We start from the raw sequence: 4,694 nt of genomic DNA on the forward strand, positions 1-4,694 counted from the left end.
AATTCAGTCAGTCGCTCAGTCATATCCGACTCTTTGCGACCCCATGATTTGCAGCAGACCAGGCCTCCCTGTCCATCACAAACTCCCGGAGTTTACTCAAACTCACGCCTGTAATTAGTGACCCCCAATACTTTCTTGGGCTTCCCTGGTGGCTCAGAGGGTAAAGCGTCTGCCTGCAATGCGGGAGACCCGGTTTGATCCCTGGGTTGGGAAGATCACCTGGAGAAGGAAATGGCAACCCACTCTGGTACTCTGGAAAATCCCATGGAGAAGCCTGGTAGGCTACAGTCCACAGGGTCACAAAAAATCAGACATGACCCAGCGAATTCACTTCACTTTCACTACTTTCCTACTATCTCCTTCCTCTCACCTGCTGGGTTCCCACTCACCCTTCACTTTCTCTTTCTGGGGAGAAAGGCTGTGGACACAGGTACCCACTATCTCTCAACCCTGAGCTCCAGCGTCTCCAGCTCGGTCCAAAGGCCTTCAGCCCTGCTGGTTTCGGAGTCGCCTACTACACCTCGCTCCCCCACCTTCTGCACAGACTTAACTCCACTGCTGTCATCCTGATGGGACCAGCAAAGCTCCCACGTTCCACACTCCACTCGCCCAAGGTGATCCTGAGAAAATACCACTCACTGCTCAGAACTCTCTGTGAAAATGGAGGAACCAGGAAGACTTGGCCCAATGCCACCTGTGCCAACCAGACACTCTGTGATCAATGTCTGAAGCTCCAGGATCATCCAAGACTTAGACCTAAATCCATGGGAAGCAGAGACCATGCTGGATACAGCTGTATGTCACCTTAGGTTATCAATGCTTATTGTCCTTGTTTAATATCTTATATTTATAATAAGGAGAGAGAATTTTGTGGAGGAACTTTCAAAAAGTTGAAATCAAAGAAGAGAGCTTTGTTGACATACAAACAATTCCTTGTAAACTGTAAAAGCCATGGAGTGGAGTGGAGTACATGCATGTTCAGTCGTGTTCGACTCAGTGGCCCTAGAGACTGTTGCCTGTGAGGCTTCTCTGTCCATGGAATTCTCCAGGTAAGAATACTGCAGGGGGTTGCCAGTTGCTCCTACAGGGAATCTTCCAACCCCAGAGCCTGAACCTGCAGCTTCTGCATTGGCAGGCAGATTCTTTACCACTGAGCAACCTGGGAAGCCGTTGTAAAGGCCATCAGTTCAGTTCAGTTCAGTAGCTCAGTCGTGTCCAACTCTGTGGCCCCATGGACCACAGCATGCCAAGCCTCCCTATCCATCACCAACTACTGGAGTCTACTCAAACGCATGTCCATTGAGTCGGTAATGCCATCCAACCATCTCATCCTCTGTTGTCCCCTTCTCCTGCCTTCAATCTTTCCCAGGATCAGGGTCTTTTCAACTGAGTCAGCTCTTTGCATTAGGTGGCCAAAGTATTGGAGCCTCAGCTAGTTTGATCTCCTTGCAGTCCAAGGGACTCTCAAGAGTCTTCTCCAACATCACAGTTCAAAAGCATCAATTCTTCGGCACTCAGCTTTCTTTATATTCCAACTCTCACATCCATACATGACCACTGGAAAAAGCATAGTCTTGGCAAGACAGACCTATGTTGACAAACTAATGTTTCTGCTTTTTAACATGCTGTCTAGGTTGGTCATAACTTTTCTTCCAAGGAGTAAGCGTCTTTTAATTTCATGGCTGCAGTCATCATCTGCAGTGATTTTGGAGCCCTAAAAAATAAAGTCAGCCACCGTTTCCACATCTATTTGCCATGAAATGATGGGACGGGCTACCATGTTCTTAGTTTTTTGAATGTTGAGCTTTAAGCCAACTTTTTCACTCTCCTCTTTCACTTTCATCAAAAGGCTTTTTAGTTCTTCTTCACTTTCTGCCATAAGCGTGGTGTCACCTTCATATCTGAGGTTATTAATATTTCTCCCGGCAATCTTAATTCCAGCTTGTGCCTCATCCAGCCCAGCGTTTCACATGTTGTACTCTGCACATAAGTTAAATATGCATGGTGACAATATATACAGTCTTGACATACTCCTTTTCCTATTTGGAACCAGTCTGTTGTTCCATGTCCAGTTCTAACTGTTGCTTCCATACCTGCATACAGGTTTCTCAAGAGGCAGGTCAGGTGGTCTGGTATTCCCATCTCTTTCAGAATTTTCCACAGTTTATTGTGATCCACACAGTCAGAGGCTTTGTCGTGGTCATTAAGCAAAAATAGATGTTTTTCTGGAACTCTTTTGCCTTTCCCATGATCCAGTGGATGTTAGCAATTTGATCTCTGGTTCCTCTGCCTTTTCTAAAACCAGCTTGAACATCTGGAAGTTCACGGTTCACATATTGCTGAAGACTGGCTTGGAGAATTTTGAGGATTACTTTACTAACATGTGAGATGAGTGCAATTGTGCGGTAGTTTGAGCATTCTTTGGCATTGCCTTTCTTTGGGATTGGAATGAAAACTGACCTTTTCCAGTCCCGTGGCCACTGCTGAGTTTTCCAAATTTGCTGGCATATTGAGTGCAGCATTTTCACAGCATCATCTTTGAGGATTTGAAACAGCTCAGCTGGAATTCCGTCACCTCCACTAGCTTTGTTTGCAGTGATGCTTCCTAAGGTCCACTTGACTTCACATTCCAGACATCAGGATTTAGGTGAGGGGTCACACCATCATGATTATCTGGGTCATGAAGATCTGTTTTGTACAGTTCTGTGTTCAAATTGCCAACATCCGCTGGATCATGGAAAAAGCAAGAGAGTTGCAGAAAAATATCTATTTCTGCTTTATTAACTATGCCAAAGCCTTTGACTGTGTGGATCACAATCAACTGTGGAAAATTCTGAAAGAGATGGGAACACCAGACCACCTGAGGCCTGCCTCTTGAGAAATCTGTATGCAGGTCACGAAGCAACAGTTAGAACTGGACATGGAACAACAGACTGGTTCCAAATAGGAAAAGGAGTACGTCAAGGCTGTATATTGTCACCCTGCTTATTTAACTTCTATGCAGAGTACATCATGAGAAACGTTGGACTGGAAGAAACACAAGCTGGAATCAAGATTGCTGGGAGAAATATCAATAACCTCAGATATGCAGATGACACCACCCTTATGGCAGAAAGTGAAAAAGAACTAAAAAGCCTCTTGGTGAAAGTGAAAGTGGAGAGTGAAAAAGTTGGCTTAAAGCTCAACATTCAGAAAACTAAGATCATGGCATCTGGTCCCATCACTTCATGGGAAATAGATGGGGAAACAGTGGAAACAGTGTCAGACTTTCTTTTTTTGGGCTCCAAAATCACCGCAGATGGTGACTGCAGCCATGAAATTAAAAGACGCTTACTCCTTGGAAGGAAAGTTATGACCAACCTAGATAGCATATTCAAAAGCAGAGACATTACTTTGCCAACAAAGGTTCGTCTAGTCAAGGCTATGGTTTTTCCTGTGGTCATGTATGGATGTGAGAGTTGGACTGTGAAGAAGGCTGAGTGCCGAAGAATTGATGCTTTTGAACTGTGGTGCTGGAGAAGACTCTTGAGAGTCCCTTGGACTGCAAGGAGATCCAACCAGTCCATTCTGAAGGAGATCAGCCCTGGGATTTCTTTGGAAGGAATGATGCTAAAGAGGAAACTCCAGTACTTTGGCCACCTCATGCGAAGAGTTGACTCATTGGAAAAGACTCTGATGCTGGGAGGGATTGGGGGCAGGAGGAGAAGGGGACGACAGAGGATGAGATGGCTGGATGGCATCACTGACTCGATGGATGTGAGTCTGAGTGAACTCCGGGAGTTGGTGATGGACAGGGAGGCCTGGCGTGCTTGGATTCATGGGGTTGCAAAGAGTCGGACACGACTGAGCGACTGAACAGAACTGAACTGAACTGTTTATTCTTACCACTTCTTAATATCTTCTGCTTCTGTTAGGTCCATACCCTTTCCGTCCTTTATTGAGCCCATCATTGCAAGAAATGTTCCCTTGGTAGCTCCAATTTTCTTGAAATCTCTAGTCTCTCCCGTTCTATTGTTTTCCCCTATTTCTTTGCACTGATCACTGAGGAAGGAAGTGATCATGGATCACTGTAAAGGCCACACCATCAAACAAATTTGATGAGGAGAACGCACAGGGGGTCAGGCTAACAGGGACAGTGGCATCAAGTGACAGAATGAGCCCAGCCTCTGCAAAGCACAGCATCACCATGGAAAACCAGGGCAGGAGGACAGCAAACTGAGAGCCACGAGCATTCACTAAAGCAAGAAATTGACGAAAAATGATTTAGTCAAACCAGAAAATAAAAAAAAATCAACATGAAGAAGCCATTTAGATGAAATGGGATTTTAACGAATCATGCGTAGCCTCTACTGTGGTAAAAAGTGAAAGTGAAGTCGCTCAGTCGTGTGAGCTCTTTGCAACCTCGAGGACTATAGACTAACAGGCTTCTCCAACCATGGGATTTTCCAGGTAAGAGTATCAAATTGGTTGCCATTTCCTTCTTCAGGGGATCTTCCCCATCTAGGGATTGAACCTGGGTCTTCCACATTACAGAGAGACGTTTTTACCATATGAGCCACCAGGGAATCCCCATCTACCACGATAAATACAGGTAAAAAGGAGAGAACCCTTGATTTGAAATAAGCTAGATTCTATACAGATTTCACAGAAGAAATTTCAAAGATCGGTAAATTAAAAACTGAACAGAAAAAATA

This window comes from Bos grunniens, chromosome 14 (assembly GCF_055505025.1).
Source record: "Bos grunniens cultivar Pamir isolate PY7600 chromosome 14, Bosgru_T2T1.0, whole genome shotgun sequence".
Taxonomy (NCBI): domain Eukaryota; kingdom Metazoa; phylum Chordata; class Mammalia; order Artiodactyla; family Bovidae; genus Bos; species Bos grunniens.